This window comes from Amblyraja radiata, chromosome 36 (genome assembly GCF_010909765.2).
Source record: "Amblyraja radiata isolate CabotCenter1 chromosome 36, sAmbRad1.1.pri, whole genome shotgun sequence".
Lineage (NCBI taxonomy): Eukaryota > Metazoa > Chordata > Chondrichthyes > Rajiformes > Rajidae > Amblyraja > Amblyraja radiata.
Genome location: NC_045991.1, coordinates 15484733 through 15495780, shown reverse-complemented (window position 1 = coordinate 15495780; position 11048 = coordinate 15484733). Strand labels below are relative to the sequence as shown.

The 11048-nt window shown below is 45.1% G+C and overlaps 1 long non-coding RNA gene across 1 annotated transcript; it reads left to right on the top strand.

Annotated features, from left to right (window-relative positions):
* The first annotated feature begins 4645 nt into the window (after nt 1–4645).
* LOC116966188 lies at nt 4646–4924 on the top strand. Its single transcript, XR_004409917.1, has 2 exons — nt 4646–4797; nt 4890–4924. It is a non-coding gene; the product is annotated as an uncharacterized LOC116966188 (long non-coding RNA).
* The last annotated feature ends 6124 nt before the right edge of the window (nt 4925–11048 follow it).

The window sequence follows — 11048 nt, the reverse complement described above, 5'->3', positions numbered from 1 at the left end:
GATCCCCTTGCATCTAAGAGTGTTTTATTGTCATGTAGAACAATTCCCTGCATCTAGCTTGTCCCAGATAGAACAATTAAATTCTTACTTTCAGCAGCACAACAGAATCTGTAAACATAGTACACTGTAAACAATATGATAAGATAACCCCTCATCCTTCTAAACTCCAGTGAATACAAGCCTAGTCTTTTAAATCTTTCCTCATATGACAGTTCTGTTAGGTTATTTGATGGTTAGGACAGGTTTAGAGGGGTATGGGCCAAATGCAGGCATGTGGGACTTGTGTAGATGGGACATGTTGGCCAGCGTGGGCAAGTTGAGCTGAAGGGCCTGCTTCTACGCTGTGAGACTCTATGACTAGGTGATCTGTTGAGGCTGGTGGTATGCCATGAGGAACAATGGGCATGGACCTTTGTAAACCACCACCTGGTTGAGTCTCCTTGAGTCACCATCGGCATTGATAACATCAGTCAGGGGTTGATGATCTGCAAAAAACAAGTTGGTCTCATTCTTGTTCTCTCATGCGATACAGGCAGCAGATCTGAACTGCCTGTGTTTGCCCTCTTGGCTGTCTTGTCAAATTACGCTGGAGATTAGAGTCACCCCTGAAACAAACAGTGCCTTGTGATCCACAGGGGAAAAAATAAAATCTAAATGCAGAACAATGGATGGTTTAAATCAAAGAAAATGATACAAAGAGGCCATTAGAGCAATACCGATCTAGGAAACTGAGAGTAGATTTTACAATGCATTTAAACCTCTCCCATTTTTATGAGATGCATTCCTGGAATATGTAGGAAGTTTATTGTAACCTAGTGCCCTAGTGGATTAAGGGCGGCATGGTGGTGCTGCGGTAAAGTTGCTGCCTTACAATGGGTGCTGTCTGTACGGAGTTCGTAGGTTCTCTCCATGACTGAATGGGTGTTCTCCGAGATCTTCGGTTTCCTCCCACACTCCAAAGACATACAGGTTTGTAGGCTTGGTATAAGTGCAAATTGTCCCTAGTGTGTGTAGGATGGTGTTAGTGTGCGGGGATCGCTGGTCAAAGCGGACGCGGTGGGCCAAAGAGCCTGTTTCCGCGCTGTATCTCTGTAAGAAATAAAAGCAAGGATAAGCCATCTAAGCTCACACCACCATCAGTAAGATTATTGTTGATCCTGCACCTCAACACCTTATTCCCACATTCTCTCCATTATCCTTCATCCTTTTCGTATTTGAAAAAAAATATCTCTCCTTTCAAGGACTCGACTTCCACCATCTCACGCGATCAAGAATTCCAAGATTCCCAGCCCTTGAGTGAAGAAATTGCTCCTTGTCTCATTACTAAATATCATTACCCATATTCTGAGACGTTGGCCCTCGTTCTAGATCACCAGACCAGCCGCAATCTCCACCCACGAGTCCAATCTAAACAGAGATAGACACAAAATGCTGGAGTAACTCAGTGGGTCAGGCAGCATCTCTGGAGAAAAGGAATAGGTGACGTTGCAGGTCGGAAGCCTTCTGACACTTCTTCTTCTTCTTCTTGCGTATGGCATGCACAGCCTAAAGTTGTAGGACAACTTGTTCTATTTGATCTTATTTGACTGTGCACCGGGTTGATTGCATTTGTTGAAACAGGGCGGACCACGTGAAGGTTGCAATCTCCCACCCCGCGTTCTGACACCAAAGAGCAAAATGTCCAACGTAGATACAATAATAAATATATCGCCATTTGCATTAGTTTTGTTCAGTTAACAAATCACAATTTCACACAATGTACATAAGAGGGCAGTTATTTGACAAATACTCTGCAGTTCGGTGCAGGAGATCTTGTCGACGAGTATTCTGGACCCACTGTTGACATCTGAAATTACAGGAGATATAATTTAGGATTAACTAATAAGAAAAAAGATGATCATAACTACATGCCTGAACAATGGATGATATATCACTTAAATGCAATTGTTTTCAGTTGTGTGGAGACCTGTATATTGAAGATGCTTTTTGCCTCTAATATGTCAATTTACCTTAAATGTAGAAGAGCTTATTAAAATCTTCTTACAAAGACCATTAAGTATTTTCTTTCTATCCTCTTTTGGACCCAAGGCATACCAGAGCTGCCAACTCTCACGAAGAGGTAAGGGAGGGAGAGAGGGAAGGGAGGGAGAGAGGGAAGGGAGGGAGATCGAGAGAAGAGAGGGAGAGAGACATCGAGAGAAGAGAGGGGAGAGAGAGATCGAGAGAAGAGAGAGATCGAGAGAAGAGAGAGATCGAGAGAAGAGAGAGATCGAGAGAAGAGAGGGAGAAGGGGGGAGAGTGAGAAGGGGGGGGAGGGAGAAGGGGAAAAAGGGGGAGAGGGAGAAGGGGAAAAGGGGGGAGAGGGAGAATGGAGGAGAGGGAGAAGGGGGGAGAGGGAGAAGGGGGGAGAGGGAGAAGGGGGGAGAGGGAGAAGGGGGGAGAGGGAGAAGGGGGAGAGGGAGAAGGGGGAGAGGGAGTGGAACGATAGCACATTATAACGCACAGCCGTCCCATTCCGACCAAAGATTATAGAGCAGAGCTCCTCTCGTATCTTTGATTGCGGCCGCCGCCGAACCCCCCGGCCCACCATTGCACCCAGAGATGATAGAGCAGAGTTGTATAATCTTTGATTGCACCCTTCTTCACGGCGGGCTTGTGATCTTTGCTTGTGATGTCTCGACAAATGGAGGGACATAACGGGTAACAGCCGCCGCGTTCTCGGACTTGAATCTGAGCTCGAAAAATCTCGAGGAGTGGTCTGCTACTTCTTCTTCTTGTAGGATTCCGGCAGTGTAGACGCTGCTAAGCGTATTACTGCCCTCCACAGGTCAAAGTTTGAACTAAATCCTTACATACAGTCCTGTAACTTGCAGGAATTGAAGAACAGCCCTGGATATCAGTTGATGTTTCTCACTGTGTCCAAACAAAGATGAAACAGAAAAAGCCTCAACTCCAAGTCCTGTCAGTCTAACAAACAATACTTCTCTTTCTACCCTGTACTTTTTACATTCTAGGAAAACATGCTTAACTGTCTCATTACTCCCACATTCACACACGCCAGAAACATGTTTCCCTACAATGCACAAATAGTAATTTAACCCACAGTGTCCCAACCTCAATCTACACAGTTTAACTGAGTCCCTACGGGACAAAGATGTACAGAAACATATTTTCCTAACTTCAGATTGTATAGAAAAGTAGTGTCTACCTCTGACTTCCATTTCCCATCCTCTCTGCCATTCTTTTGTTAAGCCCTCTTTAATTATTTCTCTCAGTTCCACTCTCCCCAATAATACATGGATATCTATTTCTCTTCTTAAACTCTCCTTTGCTATGAGGTCCACCTGCTCATTCCCCCTCACCCCAGCATGCCCGGGAACCCAGCAAAAAGTGATGTTACACGCAAACCCAATTCTAAAAAACACACTCATGATTTCATTTAGAATGTCAGGACGTGCTTTAGATTTCCCTACTCTTAAAGTTTCAAGAGCAGCTGCAGAATCAGAACAGATAATGACTTCACTAAAACTGGCTTCCTCAATCCACCATAGAGCCCATTGAATTGCCATTAATTCAGTCGTGAGAACAGAGCTTCCTTCAGAAATGCGCCGGCCAATCTTCAACCCAAGCTGCTCCACATACACTCCAAACCCAGCTCTCCCACTAACTGGGTCTTTAGATCCATCTGTAAAAACAATCAAAGTGCTCTCACTGATTGAATTAAGATATTCCACTATTCTTGGAGTCACCTCGCGCTTATCTTTTTCCTGAAGAAAAGCAAGCTCAATAAACAGTTCAGGAAGAACCCAATAGGGCACAGGTAGCCATATTGTATGCTCTATAATACCCCCTTGTTCCAAACCCAGCTTCTTAGCCCACTGATTTATAATGACAAAAAATGTGTTATATTTGTTACCATCATCTACCTCTTGCAACAAACACCTTGCTGGGAAGGTATCATTACACCCACAAAGTTTAGCCCAGTAATGAGGAGTGGTCTATCTTGCTCCTCTATAATCTTTGGTCAGGGCTGTGATTGACGGGGCTGAGCTCCGCCTCCCCTCAGCCTTGCCCCGCCCCTTTCATTGATTGTTCCACAGCTCCGGGCTCCCCCGGGTCCTAAAGCCCGTCCACACGTTGTTGTCCAGCCTGACTTACCTCCTCTGGCAGCTTGTTCCATTTCCCCACGTTGTGGCGCCTCTCACCACAAACCTGTGTCCTCTAGTTCTCGACTCCACTACTCCGGGTAAAAGACTGTGCATTCACCCTATCCATTCACCTCTTGATCCCATGAACTTCAGCCTCCGGCGCTCCAATTAATTACTGCAGGGCGTCAGCAGTTTCAGCGAATGGGAATGCGTTTTGAACCAGGAAGTGGAGGTTAAAATGGCTGCGAAAGACCAGGTCGAGAGTTTAACCGAGGAGGCAGTTTGTCCCATCTGCCTGGATTTCTTCACCGATCCGGTATCACTGGAGTGTGGGCACAACTTCTGCCGCTCCTGTATCACACAGAGTTGGGACAGGGAGGGGAGAAACTCCTGCCCGGAATGTAGAGAGGAGTTTACAGACCGCACCCTCAGGGTGAGTCGGGCCTTGGCGAGACTGTCTGAGAAAGCTCGAACACTGAGCCTGAATCGGACAGAGAAGGAAAGTAAACTTCAGTGCGAGGAACATCAGGAAGAACTGAAGCTGTTTTGTGAAACTGACAAGAAGCTGATCTGTGTGATTTGTGCAGCTGGGCGAGAACACAAGTCTCACAGCTTCACGCTGATAGCAGAAGCTGCAGAAACCTACAAGGTAAAAACAAATCGACGTTTGATCGCATCATTGTTTAATTCCATCTTTATTATCTAACACTTATATTCTTTGATTTTCAATCACAATCCCAGGATCAGGTGAAATCTTCCATCCAGTCTCTCACAAATGAGAAATCAGGGATCCAGCAAATGGAGCAGGAACAGAAACAGAAGATTTCTGGAGTTCTGGTGAGGCTTTTAAGTTTCGATTTCCTGATCTTGCGTAGATTTGATCCCTGTGATGCGTGTAATAATAGGGCAGCGCAGTGACACGAGTAGTGCTGCTGTCTCCTAGTTCTGGTGAGCGGGTTCGATCCTGACCTCGGGTGCTGCCCGTGTGGTTCATGCCTTCTCCCTGTGACCGCGTCGGATTCCTTCCACGTCCCCAATACACGCTCGTTCAATGGTCAATCGGTGACTGTTCTAATTGCTGGGAAAGTGGTGGTGGATGGATAAATGGGCATGAATGGGAACGTGGAAAGGAATAGGCAGCAGGGAATTGTATTGGGGTAGAGGATTGATGGGTTATAACATTACCCTCACGACATTTCAGAAACATAGAAAATAGGTGCATGAGTAGGCTATTTGGCCCTTCGAGCCTGCACCGCCATTCAATATGATCATGGTTGATCATCCAACTCAGTATCCCTTACCTGCCTTCTCTCCATACCCCCTGATCCCTCTAGCCACAAGGGCCACATCTAACTCCCTCTTAAATATAGCCAATGAACTGGCCTCAACTTCCTTCTGTGGCAGAGAGTTCCAGAGATTCACCACTCTCTGTGTGAAAAACGTTTTTCTCATCTCGGTCCTAAAGGATTTCCCCCTTATCCTTAAGCTGTGACCCCTTGTCCTGGACCCCCCCAACATCGGGAACAATCTTCCTGCATCTAGCCTGTAAAACCCCTTAAGAATTTTGTAAGTTTCAATAGATTCCCCCTCAATCTTTCAATTGCGAGTATAAGCCGAGTCTACCCAGCCTTTCCTCATATGAAAGTCCTGACATCCCAGTATTCAGTCTGGTGAACCTTCTCTGCACTCACTCTATGGCCATAGTGTCCTTCCTCAGATTTGGAGACCAAAACTGTATGCAATACTCTAGGTGTGGTCTCACCAAAACCCTGTACAACTGCAGTAGAACCTCCCTGCTCCTATACTCAAATCCTTTTGCTATGAATGTTAACATACCATTCGCTTTCTTCACTGCCTGCTGCACCTGCATGCCTACTTTCAATGACTGGTGTACCATGACACCCATGGTGTACCATGACACCCAGCCTCCTAGCATCCTCCTCACAGCTAACACTGCCCCCCAGCTTAGTGTCATCCTCAAACCTGGAGATGTTGCATTCAATTCCATCGTCCAAATCATTAATATATATTGTAAATAGCTGGGGTCCCAGCACTGAGCCTTGCGGTACCCCACTAGTCACTGCCTGCTATTGTGAAAAAGGACCCGTTTACTCCTACTCTTTGCTTCCTGTTTGCCAGCCAGTTCTCTATCCACATCAATACTGGACCCCCAATACCGTGTGCTTTAAGTTTGTATACTAATCTCTGATGTGGGATCTTGTCGAAAGCCTTCGGAAAGTCCAGATATAACACATCTTCTGGTTCTCCCCTATCCACGCTACTAGTTACATCCTCGAAAAATTTTATACGATTCGTCAGACATGATTTACCTTTCGTAAATCCATGCTGACTTTGTCCAATGATTTCACCACTTTCCAAATGTGCTGCTATCCCATCTTTAATAACTGACTCTAGCAATTTCCCCACTACCGATGTTAGACTAACTGGTCTGTAATTCCCCGTTTTCTCTCTCCCTCCCTTTTTAAAAAGCGGAGTTACATTAGCTACCCTCCAGTCCTCAGACACTACTCCAGAATCTAAAGAGTTTTGAAAAATTATCACTAGTGCATCCATTATTTCTAGAGCTGCTTCCTTAAGTACTCTGGGATGCAGCCTATCTGGCCCTGGGGATTTATCGGCCTGTACATAACACCACTTCCCGGCTAACCTGGATTTTACTCAGTTCACCCATCTCCTTTGACCTGCGGTCCCCTGCTATTTCCGGCAGATTATTTACGTCTTCCTCAGTGAAGACGGAACCAAAGTTGTTATTCAATTGGTCTGCCATGTCCTTGTTCCCCATGCTCAATTCACCTGTTTCTGACTGCAAGGGACCTACATTTGTTTTAACTAATCTCTTTCTCTTCACATATCTATAAAAACGTTTGCAGTCAGTTTTTATGTTCCCTGCCTGTTTTCTTTCATAATCTATTTTCTCTTTCCTTATTAAGCCCTTTGTCCTCCTCTGCTGGTCTCTGAATTACTCCCAGTCCTCTGGTACCCTGCTTTTTTCTGGCTAATTTGTACGCTTCATCTTTTGCTTTGATACAACCCTGATTTCCCTTGTTATCCATGGATGCACTACCTTCCCTGATTTATTCTTTTGCCAAACTGGGAGGAACAATTGTTGTAGTTCATCCATGCAGTCTTTTAATGCCTTCCATTGCATATCCACCGTCGACCCTTTAAGAATGAATTGCCAGTCAATCTTGTTCAATTCACGTCTCATACCCTCAAAGTTACCTTTCTTTAAGTTCAGAACCATTGTTTCTGAAACATAGAAACATAGAAACATAGAAATTAGGTGCAGGAGTAGGCCATTCGGCCCTTCGAGCCTGCACCGCCATTCAATATGATCATGGCTGATCATCCAACTCAGTATCCTGTACCTGCCTTCTCTCCATACCCTCTGATCCCCTTAGCCACAAGGGCCACATCTAACTCCCTCTTAAATATAGCCAATGAACTGGCCTCGACTACCCTCTGTGGCAGGGAGTTCCAGAGATTCACCACTCTCTGTGTGAAAAAAGTTCTTCTCATCTCGGTTTTAAAGGATTTCCCCCTTATCCTTAAGCTGTGACCCCTTGTCCTGGACTTCCCCAACATCGGGAGCAATCTTCCTGCATCTAGCCTGTCCAACCCCTTAAGAATTTTGTAAGTTTCTATAAGATCCCCTCTCAATCTCCTAAATTCTAGAAAGTATAAACCAAGTCTATCCAGTCTTTCTTCATAAGACAGTCCTGACATCCCAGGAATCAGTCTGGTGAACCTTCTCTGCACTCCCTCTATGGCAATAATGTCCTTCCTCAGATTTGGAGACCAAAACTGTACGCAATACTCCAGGTGTGGTCTCACCAAGACCCTGTACAACTGCAGTAGAACCTCCCTGCTCCTATACTCAAATCCTTTTGCTATGAAAGCTAACATACCATTCGCTTTCTTCACTGCCTGCTGCACCTGCATGCCCACTTTCAATGACTGGTGTACCATGACACCCAGGTCTCGCTGCATCTCCCCTTTTCCTAGTCGGCCACCATTTAGATAATAGTCTTCTTATTGTTTTTGCCACCAAAATGGATAACCTCACATTTATCCACATTATACTGCATCTGCCAAACATTTGCCCACTCACCCAGCCTATCCAAGTCACCTTGCAGTCTCCTAGCATCCTCCTCACAGCTAACACTGCCCCCCAGCTTCGTGTCATCCGCAAACTTGGAGATATTGCCTTCAATTCCCTCATCCAGATCATTAATATATATTGTAAATAGCTGGGGTCCCAGCACTGAGCCTTGCGGTACCCCACTAGTCACTTAACAATTAACAATGTCACTCTCCATCCTAATGAAGAACTCAACCATATTATGGTCACTCTTGCCCAAGGGGCCACGCACAACAAGACTGCTAACTAACCCTTCCTCTTTACTTAATACCCAGTCTAAAATAGCCTGCTCTCTTGTTGGTTCCTCTACATGTTGGTTTAGAAAACTATCCCGCATACATTCCAAGAAATCCTCTTCCTCACCTCCCCTGCCAATTTGATTCACCCAATCTATATGTAGATTGAAGTTACCCATTATAACTGTTTTACCTTTGTTGCAGGCATTTCTAATTTTCTGTTTGATGCCATCCCCAACTCCACTACTACTGCTAGGTGGCCTGTACACAACACCCACTAGCATTTTCTGCCCCTTAGTGTTTCGCAGCTCTACCCATATTGATTCCACATCCTCCAAGCTAATGTCCTTCCTTTCTATTGCGTTAATCTCCTCTCTAACCAGCAACGCTATCCCACCTTCTTTTCCTTTCTGTCTGTCCCTCCTGAACATTGAATATCTCTGGATGTTCAGCTCCCAGCCTTGGTCACCCTGGAGCCATGTCTCCGTGATCCCAACTATATCATAATCATTAATGGCTATCTGCACATTCAACTCATCCACCTTATTACGAATGCTCCTTGCATTGAGACACAAAACCTTCAGGCTTGTTTTTACAACACTCTTACCCCTTATGCAATGATGTTGAAAAGTGGCCCTTTTTGATTTTTGCCCTGGATTTGTCTGCCTGCCCCTTTTACTTTTCACCTTCTTACCTATTGCTTCTATCCTCAATTTACACCCCTCTGTCTCTCTGCTCACACACTTAAGGACCCCACCACCTCTTATTCTCTGTTTATAATTTTTTCTTCTTTCCCCCTACATGTTGGGTTTGAGTGCTTCCCTTCTCTGCCTCTTGCCTCACACACTAGAGCTTTTAGACAAACTGTCTAAATTGTTCTGAAGTCTGAAGAAGGGTCTTGACACGGAATTTGACCTATTCCTCCTCTCAATAGATGCTGCCTCACCCGCTGAGTTCCTCCAGCATTTTTGTCTATCTTAGACAAACTATTGAATTGCCAAAGCAAATAAAGAATGCACAGGCCAAATATCACTGTTAAAGTCGTGAGGAAACACAACCAGTGACATTATATATTGTTCTTCACCTTTTATTTCACAGGAACAGTCACACAACCTTCAGTCCAAGATCACATCCCAGTTTGCTGAACTGCACCAGATTCTCACTGAGAAAGAGCAGCACACACTGGCAGATATCCGGGAGGAAGAGAGGAAGATTCTAAATACAATGGAGACAAATCTTGGAAACATTCAAGAGAATTTAGAATCCATTCAGGAGGAACTCTTAAAGTTGCAGCAACAGATGGATCAAAAGGACAGTGTGGTGTTTCTGAAGGTGAGGGGTTACACTACAGTTTGGTGAAGTGAAAGTGCAGTCACAAAATGGTGGGTGACATTTCAGAAATAAATGCTGCATTTACCAGTAATTGAGAACTGGGTAAATGTTCCCTCTGTTCCAGCTGTTGTTGTTCCTAAACTAATTGGCCTCCCGTATAATCTATGGGATCTCAGGAATGCCTGGCCGGAATGTAGAGAGGTGTTTGTATTCTGTAGCGTTTGGAACAACGACGGGTGATCCTATATCTGATCCCAAGGACCACGAATGGACAAAGGGCAGTAAATCTCTGGGATTCTCCAACCAAGAGACTCTGAGAGGGGTCACAGCTTAAGGATAAGGGTGAAATCCTTTAAAACCAAGATGAGAAAAACTTTTTTCACACAGAGAGTGGTGAATCTCTGGAACTCTCTGCCACAGATGGTAGCTGAGGCCAGATCATTGGCTATATTTAAGAGGGAGTTAGATGTGGCCCTTGTGGCTAAAGGGATCAGAGGGTATGGAGAGAGGGCAGGTACGCGATACTGAGTTGGATGATCAGCCAAGATCATATTGAATGGCGGTGCAGGCTCGAAGGGCCGAATGGCCTACTCCTGCACCTAATTTCTATGTTTCTATGTAAGACGTATTTAAACCAGAGGCAGATACATTTTTGAAAATTCGGGGGATTGTAATTGAAGGGAATGGGGCAAAGAGGAGGAGTTCAGTCCTGGGCTAGATCAGCCATGACCACATTGTGGGGATTAACATTGAAATCTAAAATGTGGCGCACACATCATCTATATCCATTTCCCATCAGCAGTGGGTGGTCACCTTGAGGTAATTTGCTCTGTTTGTTTTGTCCATCTTGTTTCACCATAGAATGACATCCCATTCTACATCATAGACAGGCCATTTGGCCCATCCTATCCAGTCAAGATTTCTGCTCCACTCATCATCCCTCCTATCTATTCTCCACACCCGGTAACTATATCCCAAATTCCATGAGCCCTAATGTGTTTACCCCACTGTTAATCCTGGCTAAATTGGACCAGCCAGGACTTCAAAATGGGGTTCAGTTTCAGGGTTTCCTGGGAGATGTGTTCAAATTGGAATTGCTCTCTGGGACTGGCTGCGAGAGATGCCAGGAAGTCTGGAACTTTGATACAATTTGCAAGCAAAGAATGGGAA